Raw genomic sequence first — 15,146 nt, forward strand, 5'->3', positions numbered from 1 at the left:
TTTTGGCGATAACCGCCACCCCTCTCCCATGGTCTTGGGAGCGATTTTGACAGACAATGAAATATCCTTCTGGGACATCTATGGAAATCTTTGGGCCACTAGCCTCGGTTATCCAAGTCTCAGTTAGACAAAAGATATCTAGATCTGATTCCAAAACAGTCGTGGATATCCACGCCATGCTTATTCGATGACTGAGTATTCAGTAATGCGCACTTTAAGGACCTTGTTGGAAGAGGGTCCACAACCTTCGAAGGGTTGTTAGTATGGGAAGAGATACACTCAAGAGAAGGAAGCGCTTGACAGGGCAGGTCAATACCATAATGTTGACAGGCGCCCAGAAGCAACAATGTTGAGTGAGGGTCATCAGCTTTGACAAAAACAGATTCTACAGGAGTGTCAGAGCTAGGGGAGTCAGGACAGGCACCTCTAGCATTGGGGCACTGGGCGTTCACGGTGTGCATGTCGCCTAGGAATCCCGTAGAGTCTGAGGTAGCTAGTGGACATGAGGATGATGGGTCGGAGTCAGAAGTACCGGTAATACGCCATACATTCGGAATTATATCAGAGACTATCAGAAACCTCATACGTTCACGCTGGAAAAGTGTTTGAAGAGCCTGTTAGGAAGGGTAAAGCACATTGATTGTATTTCGGGGACACTTCAAATTTCTCATGTAAGTATTGTTCTACTGTTGCCTGGTGCTTAGCTTTCTGGGTGGCCAAGAATAGATTCAAGCTGCTAGGAAAGCCTATGTTGAGGAGAACGGGTAAACACAGTAAGTTGATAAGGCATTAAGCACGTATTGAAATCTTACCTGAACCTGACATCAGGGTTGAACAAAGCCAAGTCACTGCGTCGCAGACTGGCACGGACTGGCGAAGACTGGCTTGACCCAGAAGCGACAGACCGATCTGGAAATGCAACCCAAAGTGATCTGGGCAATGTAGTCGACAAGGACTGCCGTAACTAAACTAGATGAAAAACATGTTACAAAAGTGAGATTGCTTTCCTCTCTGCATGTATGAAAATGCAAGTTACAAAAGTGAGAGTGATTTTCCTCTCTGCACGTATTTCACAAAGGGGAGAGACCAAACACACAGAAGCAGTATTGAATATACCCTCTTGCCGACTTTAAAAAGCAAAGCTCAGTGAAACGCTAACCTATCCCAATGAAAACAAACTCCTCTCTTGTTTATGCGTCTAATTGGCACAACCAGTGATGCAATATTTTGAGGAAACCCAGCGTAAAACTCACATAATCCTATGGCGAAAGCGTGAGAAAGCACAGTTGTGGGCAGCAAGAGGCTTGGGGAGGGACCCTATGTGTTCCTAATTGATTGCACCTGGTGTTCTGCTCACAAACTACTTTGGTTGCAAACACCATTGCGAATGTGTGAGAAAGCACAGTCGTGGGCAGAGAGAAGGCTGGAGTAGGGACCTTGTGTGTTCCTCATTGATTGCACCTGGTGTTCTGTTCAAAAACTACTTTGGTCCCGAAAGCGCCAGAACGAACAGTTGTGGGCAGCAATGAAGCTGATGGAGGGACTCTGTGTGTTCCTAATTGATTGCACCTTGGGTTCTGCTAAAAGAAATACTTTGGTAGTGAAAACCACAGCAAAAGCACGAGAAAGCGCAGTCATGGGCAATGTGGGGGGGTAGTCGGGATATTGGTGGATTATTTCCCTTCTCATTTGCTTTCCAACCAATGGAACTTGTATGTAGAGCCACGACATCTACGACTTTAAGGCAAGTGGCTCACGTGAATGCGGCTCTATTGCTTACCTGATTTGTGGTCTCTTGTCTTCCTTTTGCTAAACTCTGTGGGTGTGCCGAACAGATAATTGTAACTGCAATTGTTAGCTGCAAGGCTTACTGCCCTATAAAAGTTGTCGGCGTAGCTATCCTGTCATCAGCAGATCGATGGTTCTATATATAAACTTCAGAACCCAGGCTGTTACAGCTTGCCTTGCCGTGAGAGCCTTGGAATGTCGTCAGTTCCTCCTTTGTTGTTGGGGGTGGAGCCTCTTCAATGGCTTTTGTCAGGGCAATTTTCGGCTTAACTCTTTAGGTGGATAGAGTGTGCCCCATTTAGTCAACTTCCTTCATGAATACCTTGCATTTGTTTACTTTCAATGTGAGTCCATACCTCGTCATTTTCTCTAGAATTTTCTACAAGGTGATCATATGTTCTTCCTTGGAGCGGCTGTACCCCAATAAATCATCTTGAAAGGTAACAACATCATTCATGTATCCAAACATCTTATCCATCAGACTTTGGAACATGGCAGCAGCCAATGCTAATCCAAAGCGCATCCATACAAATGTAAGCACACCAAAAGAAATAGTAAGCGCAGTCAGATCATTTGAATCTTGTGTAAGCTCAACTTGGTGGTATGCTGAACGTAAATCTAATGTCGAAAAATATTTCGCACCTTTGATCCATCTGACCATTTCTTAAATATTGGATAATAGATGTGCATCCACTTTGATGTTTCTGTTAAGACTACTAAGATCAACACATACTCATATTTCTCCACCAGGCTTGCGTGCCAGGGCAATGGGGGCTAACCACTCCATGCCTTCTACTTCCATTATGATACCCCTTTTTAACATGTCTGCAATTTGTTGTTTCAATCGGTCTTGCAATCTAAAAGGCACTTCCCTTACTTAATGCTTGACGGGTTCCACACCCTTCTTGTATATGATTCAATGTTTGTAATAGTTTACTCCCCCTATTTCTACCGTGATTACTGTGAGATAATTCTTGGTCAATTTTCCAAGTAGTTCCTGGTTGCTGCATTCTGTGTCATTAGCTCTACCCTGCATTCCATTGATTGTCAGTATCTGTTGCTCTGCACCAGGCTTCAGTGTGAGTTTGAAAGCAGCCTGATGTTGAAATGTACAGTAGTGCGTTAACAACGCGCAGTCGTGCATAAAGCGAAACACAAGTTCTCTTTAGGGAGCTGTAGCTGTTCAGGAAGGGGGTTGAGGTGATAAAGAATAAAACCCTACTCCTTGAGGAGGGTCTTCTCTTGCAGATAGAGTGACTTTCGGAATTCGTGAATATCTGGGGACCACAGGCTAGCCCAGTACAGTGAGTATCTTTTCAGGGATTCTTGTGCGTAAAACAGATGGATGTGCCTGGGGGCCACTGGTACGTGATGCAAGTAGTCACTGACCCTCACTGACATTATGTTTTGGTTAGGGCAAGGTAGGCCTTTTATCACAGTTCGGGCCAAACGTTGCCAAACTACTCCAGTTCGGTAGTAGGTTTGATCCCTGCAGTTTCAGGACGCTACAACTCTGAGCGACTGCGGGAAGAAACGATTGTCATGATGCCTACCTCCAAGGAGCCAGGTCCGACCCAGCAACCCCAGAGGCAGGCATCATTTCCCCCAGGGAAGTGCCAGCGGGCCCAAGCTGGGGCCCTTTGGACACAGTCCTGGCGCCTTAGGTGCCAGGCTCATGTTGGACCCCTGTCCTGGCGCCTTAGGCGCCAGGCTCATAAAGCTAGACATGTGTTCAAGTGTTTTAAGGTGCACTTACCTGATGCAGACCATGCTGCTACATTCAGGCCCTCTTGAGGCCTGAATGGAACTACTTTACCTGTGGAACTACTTTCCCCTGGGTGTGGTCGGGGAAGGGTACATACCTGATCGGTGGAAGGATACATACCGGGATCTTCTTCCAAAGCTATTTAAACCATGCCCGATCAGCAACTCACGCTTCGCGTTGTTCTGCTCCTCGCAGCTGGACGCTCACCGTGTCAGCTCCTGCTTCTGGACTTCAGCCACGCCTGTCAGCATCCTGGGTCACCTGCTAAGAGAGAATTGGAGAGAAAGAAGACCTTACCTGCTAAAGCTGCATCACGGAGACTTCACACCGACGATCCTGAAAGGGAAGACATCATTTTAAAAGCATTTCGCTTCGATTGCTGCAGCGCTGCATTTCACTCACCTTTCCTGGGCACCTCCATCTTCAGCAGCGATCATCCGGATCCGCAGCCACTTCCCAGAGCCTAGAGAGAAAAAGACAAGAACACAAGGTGAGAGAAGGAAGGGAATAGGAAAAGCTCAGTTTCCTTCTAAAACTTACCTGTTGGGTCATTCCCATTTCATTTCGGGTCCTGCCGCTTCCTGGCATTCCGGACTCCGGCCCCTATGGGGAAAAAAGACAAAGACATTGAATGAGCGAATGCAAAGATATTACCCGAACACTCATCCAGAACTTACCTGTCATTTACTGGAACTGCACGTTTCACTTCGGGTCGGCGCCATATCTCCGGCATTCCGAACCCCGGCCCCTAAGGGGAAAAAGACATAAGCATTAGCGCTTGCTGCAATAAGACAATGAACATTATTATTAAGCTTGAACTTTTGAACTTGCTACAGAACTCTTACAGCGCCTTACCTGAATAGTCAAGCTTATTTGAACTCCCATCAAACCTCAATCCAGTGAAGTAACTGGGTTTCAACGCGCCCCTGCATCAGAAGCAGGATGGAGAACTCATCCTTCCAGACCCTAAGGTGAGACTTCACAGGGAATCGAGGAAGGGTATCGTGGAGGGTTGGAAGGGAGTGGGAGGCTTGAGCATTATTCCGCCAGTAGGTAATACTCCCTTTTCACGCAGAGGGGAATATTCCTGCGCGCCAGTGTGTCCATCTTCAGAGTCCTGCGCTTCACCATAGAAGAAGCATCAGCACTCGAAGCCAGACCTGCGCCTCCGTGGGAATCAGGTGAGCGTGACAGAACGCGAAGCCTACCCACAATTTCCCACCCGGGCGCTATGGAGACTTCCGAGACAGATCAGCTGGCCCAGCTTTTGGGGGAATTACGGGCAGAAGTGCACTCAGCCCGCCGGGAGACTAACGCTCTCAAAAGAGAACTGATCCTATCCAAGGAAAGAACAGATGACCTGGCCAAAAGGTTATTGCAGGCCCAGGCAGGGCACACTCCTTTACCTAATTCCGGAGATACTTCCACATCAATGGGTTTGAATAACCCGGTACAAATCAATCTACCTGGACACATGCCTTTGGCCCCGCCTGAACGTTTTGCGGGGGATCCCAAGAAATATGCCGTCTTTATGAACCAATGTCGTTTACACTTTCTATGCAGACCCGGGGCCTTCCCTAACGACCAGACCAAGGTAGCCTTTATACTATCTTACCTCAGTGGCAGTGCTGCCGATTGGTCTATTCCATTGGTAAATCAGGATGATCCCATTCTCCAGAATTTTCAGGGTTTCCAGGCCAGCATGGAAAGATTGTTTGCTCGACACTCTCAAGGACAGGCCCTTGATAACGAACTGCTATCCTTACGACAAGGTAATCAGGATCTTCTGTCCTACGTTGCCACCTTTAATAGACTGGTTGTGGAAACTGGATGGCCAGAAAACAAAAGGATCACATTGTTTCATCAAGGCCTGCGCGGAGAGCTTAAGGATGTTCTAGCTCAGATAGTAGATCCACCCCAGGTCTGCGCAGACTACATAGACTTGGTGGTTCAACTTGATCACAGACTTCAAAATAGAAAAGCAGATCGGTTCAAGTACGAAACCCGAGTACCGATCAAAACCCATGCTAACTCCAAGAGTACCGACGTATCCGAACCTATGCAAATCGGCGGTGTTAAAGGACCATGAACACAGAAGGAACGAGAGAGAAGGCGGCAAATGCAACTTTGCCTGTATTGCGGGACTTCCGGTCACTTTCTTCGAAATTGTCCGGTTAAACCACCTAAGAAGGTGGTTGGAGCCACAGATAACGATTTATTGACACCTGATTCGGGAAACGACCTAGCCCGACAAGCGTAGGGGTCCGCTTGCCGAGCTTGAAAACCAACTCTTTGACCTCGCATTTTGTCATGCCAATGGTGCTCGTGGACCCAAAACAGCCTCAGCTGTTGCATGCTATAAAAGCATACATCGACAGTGGAGCTATTGGAAATTACATAGACCGTGAATTGGCTTCCAGGATTAAGCTCCCTCTCCGCCCGAAAGTAACCCAAGATGTCATTACTACAGTAGATGGAACCGAAATAGCCTCAGGGCCTGTAACGCATTCCACTGTTGAAATGACACTGGTGGGTCAGGATGGACATCGGGAAGCAATCGTGTTTGATGTGATCAAGGCCCTACAATTTCAAGTAATTCTTGGAATTCCTTGGTTAGACACACATAATCCCAGAATTGACTGGCGAGCAAAGAAGATAAGTTTTCCTGATTGTGAACCAACTTGTTACCCAAGAAATCCAGTTATGGGTCTAGCCTCAGCAACTTCCACCCCTGTACAGCTACCGTCAGAATACCAAGAATTCCAAGACGTTTTTCAGAAGGAACAGGCTAACACGTTACCTCCCCATCGGTCTTATGATTGCCAAATCGATCTGGTACCCAATGCTCAACTACCTTGTAGTAGGATTTATGCTCTTACGGAACCTGAGAACCTACATTTGCGTCAGTATTTAGATCAGTACCTAGCCAATGGTTTTATTTGCCTGTCCAAGTCTCCTGTCTCCTCAGCTCTGTTCTTCGTGCCGAAAAAAGAGGGCGACCTTAGAACATGTATAGACTATCGCGCCCTAAATCAAATAACGATTAAGAATCGTTATCCTCTGCCCCTGATCCCTAAGCTTATCGACCAGGTGAAAGACGCTTGTGTGTACACCAAGTTAGATCTCCGAGGAGCTTATCACCTGGTGCGTATAAAAGAAGGCGACGAATGGAAGACTGCATTCCGCACCAAATTTGGGCTCTTCGAATATCAGGTGATGCCCTTCGGTTTGTGCAATGCACCTGCCACCTTTCAGTACTTTATGAATGATGTTCTTCGGGAACTTATCGACGTCTGTGTCATTGTTTATATTGACGACATCCTGGTGTACTCCTCTTCAGAATCCGATCACAGAAAACATGTTAGGGCAGTTCTTGAGAAATTGCGCCAGCACAGACTATTTGCAAAGCTCGAAAAATGCGTTTTTCATGCCACAGAAGTGGAGTTTCTCGGATTCATCCTGACACCTCAAGGAGTCCGAATGGACTCGCGAAAGGTGGACGCCATCCTCAAATGGCCATCTCCTAGCTCGGTGAAGGGAGTTCAGAGCATGCTCGGCTTCGCCAATTTCTATCGAAGATTCATCCCGGAATTTTCCCGAACAGTCCAACCCATCACAGCTCTCCTAAAGAAAAACAAACGCTTTGAATGGACTCTTGAGGCCGAACAAGCCTTTCAGGACCTGAAAACCAAATTCACCTCTGCACCTATATTGAAGCACCCGCACCCAGATCTCCCTTACATTGTGGAAACCGATGCATCCAGTTCGGCCATGGGAGCTGTCCTGTTGCAAAGAGACCCAGAAACTAACCAACTACACCCTGTGGCCTTTTGGTCCAGGAAATTTTCTCCTCCTGAAATCAACTACGCAATTACCGACAAAGAGTTACTGGCTATTAAATCTGCTTTCAAGGCTTGGCGTCACTACCTTCTCGGGGCAAGACACACCATCACCGTAATTACGGACCACAGAAATTTACAGTATTTAAAGACGGCTAAGGCTCAATCTCCACGACAACTCCGATGGGCTCTATTCTTTGCGGAATTTGATTTTGTAATTACCTATAGCCCTGGCTGCAAGAATGGTAAAGCGGACGCCTTATCCCGGATTGGCATGGAAGAACCCAATTCGAGTTTAGAACCTGTGCCAATCATACCTGAACAAAGAATCTTAGGCCTAACTTCATTGCAAACTATTGAGGACATCCAAACGCAAGTAAAACAACTTCTAGACTCTTCAGCCTTACTGGAATGGAGTCAAAAGGGTCCTCATTACACCGTTAAGGATGACTTACCCTACTTCCAGGAGCGGTTGTTTCTGCCTAGTAAAGAATTGCAAGAACTTGTTATTGCCCATCCTCATGAATCATTAATGGAAGGACACCCTGGTATCGCTAAAACGGAGGAAAAAATCAAACGCCACTTCTGGTGGCCTTCTTGAAGAAAAGACATAAAGGCCCTCATTACGACCCTGGCGGAAATCGAAAAACGATGGCGGAAATGCAATACCGCCATCGAATAGCGCTCGGTGCGATTATGACCCGTCACCGTAAAGTACGATGCCATTAGCGACACAGTAGTGAACGCCAACGCTAACTGCACCAAGTACGCGCACGCGCGCCATGCGAAACCGTAATTACCACCATGGCGCAACGGTACGCGAATTCTGACCCTAGCGGACATTTACCTAACGCCATCAAGCATGGCGGAAAGTACCATTCCGCCATGGTGAGAAGTACGGCATCGCGAACCAACCGTAAAAGGCCCTACTGAGTGCCTGTACACCACTCCCTGGCCACATTGCACAACTCCTCGTAGGTGCAATGAAGTCACACAATGCAACCAGTGAAATGTACAAGTCACCCATGCATGCCAACGAACAAATGAATGTAGGGGCTGTAAGTGCCTTGTGAGTGGCCATCCATATTTGCCATGGCACCATTGCCGTACTGATGCAGCACAGGCATGTGAAGGTTCAAGTACAGCAACATGAACTGAAATATGAGACAAACAAAAACAGGCCCCCCATCGCTTGACACCAGTGTAAGGCAACATTCAAAGCAGTATCCTGAGTGAGACTGCACCAGCCCTGTACTCCTGCCAGTAAACAAACCAACCATCAGCATAAGCATGTACCACACAAGTTGGCAGAGTGACTGAGCAGCCAGGCTCATCTCAAGAGGGGCCAATGGGAGCTGCAGGGCACAGATGGCACGAATACAGAAGCTATTCCAATGGACATGACCTCAGTCTCCCTCCAAGAAACGCACGCAAACACAGGCACCTGTGACCAGCCATATTCTGATAATCACATCATTCCACCAATCCACCTGGCTGACCGGCATCTGTTACACAAAAGCTAATCCCCCGCCCCTGAGCATGACATCATTAAAACAGTCATAATGGCAGCCCCTATCCCTGACCTCACTGGGCTTCGTAGGCAAACGCGCCCAGTACAGTACCACGCAACTATACTCAGAAGCCGGAACCCAATGCAGATCTTCTCACAATACATCGCTCCACAAATAGGAATATGCTACATTACTTGCAAAGAAGAACGCTACACGGTCAATATCATAATCAAAATTTAATGCACAACAAAATCACCAAGCCCATACAGCTATTAGGTCATGAACTCCAAAATATATTTCATTATTGTGGGCTGCATCCGCAATAAATGACCAGCTTCTTCTTGTGTGACGCCCTGTTCCTTCATGGTACACAGGGGCTACATTCACGTTCAAAAAGGCAACATGGAAGCGCCTAGAACCGCAGGGCCGTCCCATTAGGTAGGCACTAGTCCAGCTGAAAGGTCGATATGTTGCTCCTAGCCACTAGTACTGCGTAAGGGCATGTGGCCCACTGGCGATCGTCCCATAAGATCGTAATGGTGCTCCACTGATTAACACGAAGCAGCAGGTGTCGGGAGTAAAAGCCATCTGCAGGAGTGGCATACAGATGGCAGCGGCAAAAGGGGAGGAGATACCTGTCACCCAAATGAAATGAAAAAGAATAGTATGGGCATCAGAACTTCATTTGAATTACTCACTTCAATGATCACACTAAATCCACAGCCATATGCATGCTAGCCCACTCAAAAGGATTATTCCCACCCAAAAATCACTTGCGAATCATAACTATATAAATCGAGGTGAAAACACTATTATGAACGAGTGTTTGTGTGCATGCGTCTGTTACAACATAATCCATTAGATGGGATTAGTAACGTGCATAGACACAAGTGTTTGAAGGTGCGTCGAGACAGGGAGGGTTCAACAAGGGCAGATAGACGATGGACCCACTATGGCAGCCCTGCATCACATAGCGCAGGGGAAGTGGATAGATTCCAAAAAGCCATGTACATGGCAAACTCTCTATTAAATCATCTGTCCATGCATCCATACATCATTCCCTCTTCCCGGTATGAAAACGCCTGATTATTTACTCACATAACATGTGAAATTTCCATTGAGTCTGTGCGTAATGCAGTCTGCAAACTCCACTGTGCTCCAGCCCGGAATTCCAGTGTTGTGAAGTAACATGTATTTGGGAACGTCCGGCCTTATCGTCCACTACGCTATTGCGCATCCCATACTATTCATATCAATCATTGCATTCTCGCCATGGCCCCTGTCCGAAGGACATTAAACAATAGAACTTTATATCTGCAGTCAGACCTGTGGGCGTCTCCTCGCCGCTAGCTGAAAACCGAAAGCGCTGTCCTTCGAATTCCTCATTTGCAACATCACGTCGAAAAGGCATCTGTGACCGCTTGAAATCACAAATCCATCCATGTAGTGCGGCAGTGTGTGAAAATGGCAACTGGCTTCACTCACAAATGGGACGCCCCGCCCGTCGGTGAACCGCGGTACAGTGCTGCATGAGGGTCCACCGTTAATCGAGTACTACATTCCACTGACCCTTCACAAGTTTGTTCGCGACTGTAAAGATAGTATGTGAAACAATGGGACCATAGCAGAATGAACATATGAAGCAATATTACACTGCCATCGGGATTAAATACATGATTGTAATAGCAAGATGCCATGCGTCAAATTGCAGCGTTGTGTGCGGGACGTGCTCACCCAAAGGGGATTGCAGCTTGCACAGGTGGAATGAATCACCACAGGTGGAGGCTATACAGCCTGAAAACACATAAATTGCACACCCAACCCCCTCCCACAACCACACCCACTTCAAAATGCTACCGGCAGGACTAGCGATGTTGGCCCTGGGGGACCTGATAGCACTGCAAGTACTCCAACTTCAAGAAGAAGACGAACACCAACTACTACAACAACCGGCCGCACAGAGGAGACGCAGGAGGAGGAGGAGGGCAAGGCAGGGCCAGCAAGGCCCACCAGCACAGCCACTACTACCACGCAGGCAGCCCGCAATCCCACGCCTCCGAGCTCATCCGTTCAACCTCACTGATGAGCAGATCCACACCCTCTACCGTTTGGACCGGGACACCATAACCGCCATTGTGGACATGACACACGCTGACCTTGTCAGCATGATAGATAGCCCAACCGCCATCCCACCCCTACTGAAGGTGGTGTCTGTACTCCACTTCCTGGCCACAGGCACCTACCAGCACACAGTCGGACAGTTGCATGGCATTTCACAGCCACTGTTGTCACGGACACTATTGCAAGTGCTCGATGCCCTCCTGAAGCACGCAGACGACTACATCTCTCTACCACGCTCGGAGCAGGAAATTACGAACACAAAAGTGGGATTCCATGCACTTGCCGGCATACCGGGTTGTATTGGTGCCATCGACTGCACCCACGTGGAATTGGTTGTCCCACATGCCATGGAGGCCCAGTACCGCAACCGAAAACAATATCATTCTCTTAATGTACAAATGGTGTGTGACTCCAACAGGATCATTACACATTGTTGTGCCCGATTTCCTGGATCAACCCATGATTCTATGGTCTTGAGGAACTCTACAATACCACGCTACATGGAGCGACACGCAGGGAACAGATCCTGGCTACTCGGTGAGTCTCATTTCATGCATGATAATGTGGGGTATGTGATGCGGCAATGACCTGGCAGGAAGGGGGGGGGATGCGTACGTAGCAATGTCATTCCACAAACATCCTTTATTGTCCACATACAGGTGATGCCGGGTATCCACTGAAGAGATGGCTCCTTACACCACTCCGGAACCCACAGAACCAGCATGAGGAGGACTACAACCATGCCCACTCACGTACCCGTGTAGTCATAGAACAGGCATTCGGCCTACTGAAGGGTCGTTTCCGCTGCCTCAGCAGGTCTGGCGGGGCACTCCTGTACCGCCATGAGAAGGTTGCAAAGATGGTCATGGCATGTGTCATGCTACACAACATGTGCGTACGTAGAAATGTGCCCATGCCCCCTGACGCAGAACTGCAAGCACCTGAAGATGGTCATGATGAGGGTGGGGATGTGGCAGCACCTCAAGGAGTCCGCGAGGCACAGGAGGGCCGTGAAATTCGTCAGATTATCATAGATTCATGCTTCTAGCACTCATGCCTGGTGGCTGATACATGGACATGGGACATGTGGCACTGTGTGTGTCTGGAACATGCACAATATGGACTGTACGCCTATAAAGGCCTCGTACACAAAGATCAATGTCCACACATCTCATTGGATGATTGTGAAATGTTTATAGCATATGTGAAATTATGTTACACACTCCATCGACCCGCCACCCAAGTAAGCCCAACACACCCCCTCCACCCTCCTACCTCCCCACCGAACACCAGTGTCCAAAGATGCTCATTGTCAGTGGGCAGACGCTATTGCAAGCCCCCTCTCCGGGTATCAGGGGCACCCCTGCCTGTGGAGCGCAGGTTCCTCCCAGATCTACGTTGGGGGCTGCCCTGGACGGAACTTGCAACGGATGATGTCTCTGCCTGCTCACGTCCATGCATGTCCCTAAGGGTTTGTGAGAGCTCAGTGAGCACACGGCGCACAGCGGCAAGTTCAGCACATACGTCTTTGGACGTCGCATGCAGTTCCCCCCTCAGGCTCTCGGTGCTTCTCTCCATTTGTACTCTCAGGCTCTCGGTGCTTCTCTCCATTTGTGCCCTTAGTGTCTCTGTACTTCTCTCCATTTCTGCCCTAAGTGTCTCAGTAGATGTTTCTATGGCTGCCTTAGTACCCCCACATTCATCAGCATGGTCCTTGAGGAGCGTGGCCAGTTGCTGCTGTTGCACGATCACCTGGTCGAGGGACGGTTGCCTCTGCTGGGCCATGGCCATTTGCGGTGGTGTCACAGAGGGGCTGATCACCTCATGTTGCCTTGCCACAGGGCTTGTGGGGGATGGCCAGTCGTCGTCTTGTGGGTGCCCCTGCGTGGTATCCTCATGGTGTACGGGATGAAACAAACAGGGGGATTGAGACAGGTCATGGATGGATCCTACATCGACAGCACCGTTTTCTGTGTCGGAGCATGCTGCCATTAATGCAGTGTCACCTATGGTGCTGCTGCTACCAGAAGCAGTGCCTTCTGTGGCATCCATTGGGGGGACCTGTGGTGGTGCTGTTGTGGGCATGCTGGCTGCTGGGGTGCCTGTTGAAGTCCCCTCCTGTGTGCTGCCACTTGATTTGTGCTGCTGCCGTGTCTTGATCCGTGCAGCTGAGGTGGAGGGTCTTTGGCCGTTGGTCTTGGCCCTCTTTGCAGGTGTGCTGGTAGGGGTGTCCTGGAGCTCGTCGTTTGAATCGGACCCTGTGGTGGAGTAAAGGAGGGCGAGCGTTATTAATGGGTCTGTGGAAATTGGAATGGCAATGTATCACATGCATTGGGGTGGTACCTGAGGGTGATTTGGGTCAGGGCCTTGGAGGTGGTTTCATTTTTGTGTGGATTGAGGATGCAGTTGTTTTGCAGCCTGCAGTTAGGGTGTGCCTGCTGCACGTGTAGAGGGTGTTTTTAGGATTTTTAATTATTTATGTATTTAATGTGAGTTTTAAAGTGCGCTATCAGGCCAATGTATGTGGACGTTCTCCTGGACATGTGTTTCTGTTGCACTATGTGGACACATGGTACTTCACATGATTGGACATTGTAGATTTAGCATTGTTTTATTTGGCCCACCTACCTGATTCTTCGGATGTCTGCACTCCTTTCTCCATCCCTCCGACTCCCTCTATACTCTCAATTCCAATGGTGGAGGCACAGATTTCTTCCCAGGGGGTCAACTTGATGGGTGATTCCGATCCTCCCCCGGTAGCTGTGGCAATGTTACGGTTGGCGGATAGTATGCTCCGTACGCGTATCCGCAAGTCGTCCCATCGCTTTCTGCATTGCTGTGGGTTGCGGGGTGCGGTCCCCACCGCACTTACCCGCTGTGCCACCAGGGCCCATATGGCCTTCTTGTTCGCAAGTGCCGTCCTGGTCATTTGCGTCGAGAAGACGACGGCAGCATTCTCCTGGAGGGTCTCTGTGAGCACGGTGAGTTCCTCACGGGAGAAGTGGACCTGCCGCTTGCGGTCGCATGCTTTTTTCGCTACTTTTCCCATTTTTATTGTTTTCACTAGGGTGGATGACGGGTTGGGATGGGTCTCAGGGTAGTATTTTTAATGGTTGTGTGGGAATTCTGATTTTATAGGTGTACGGCGTGCTGTTTCCCGTTCCGGGACCATGTTTTTACTTCCGTTTCCGTATATTTACGGTCACCGTATTTTCCGATTGCCGCTCATTACGGTGACCGCTATGATGGGTGGCGGAATTGCACCTAGGGCGCCGTACGACGGCGGTGAGGGGCGTTTTGGGGACATTTCCGCCATCGCGGACTTTGCACTTCCGCCATGGCGTAGTGCTCGTGCCCGATGGGTCAGAATTAGCCGCACTTTACTCCGTCGTGCAATGGCGGAAACGCTATTTACGCTATGGCGGTCAGGTCAGTTACTTTCCGCCAGGGTCGTAATGAGGGCCAAAGTCTTTTGTATTGTCTTGCGGAATTTGCGCCCAAAACAAGGGTAAAAAAAAAAGGCCAGCCGGCCTACTTCAACCCTTGGATATTCCACCGGCACCATGGCACACCTTGTCAATGGACTTTATAACTGACCTGCCTCCTTGTGCTGGTTACAACACTATCCTTGTAATAGATCCCTCCAAAATGGCCCACTTTATCCCTTTAAAAGGTTTGCCTTCAGCTTCCACCTTGGCCAAGGAATTTCTGGAGAATATAGTTCGCATACATGGTTTCCCTTCCATATTAGTCTCGGATCGTGGAAGTCAATTTATCTCCCATTTTTGGAAGAAGTGTTGCCAACTAGCACAAATAGATGTGCGGCTATCCACCAGCCACCACCCCCAGACCGACGGACAAACCGAGAGAACCAATCAGACTCTCGAGCAATATCTTCGGTGCATGTTACATCAATCCGAGTTAAATTGGAAAGACATCCTTTGGATCGCAGAATATGCATACAACAATTCAGTGCATTCTGGAACCGGACAAACTCCTTTTTATACTTTGTATGGTCACCATCCTCGGACCTCTGATCTAGATCCACCTCTGACCCTAGAAATGCCCGCAGTAAATCATCTGCATTCCACAATAACCCAAGCCTTCAAAGAAGCTGCAACT

At 48.7% G+C, this 15,146-nt stretch overlaps 1 long non-coding RNA gene across 1 annotated transcript in view; it reads right to left on the reverse strand.

The window, feature by feature from the left end:
- Positions 1-15,146, reverse strand: part of LOC138566672 (uncharacterized) — a 56,395-nt gene that overhangs the window by 14,028 nt on the left and 27,221 nt on the right. Inside the window, exon 2 of the long non-coding RNA XR_011301987.1 lies at positions 813-969. This is a non-coding gene — a long non-coding RNA (uncharacterized lncRNA). The remainder of the gene's footprint in view (positions 1-812; positions 970-15,146) is intronic.

This window comes from Ambystoma mexicanum, chromosome 2p, assembly GCF_040938575.1.
Source record: "Ambystoma mexicanum isolate Mex_15411 chromosome 2p, UKY_AmexF1_1, whole genome shotgun sequence".
NCBI lineage: Eukaryota > Metazoa > Chordata > Amphibia > Caudata > Ambystomatidae > Ambystoma > Ambystoma mexicanum.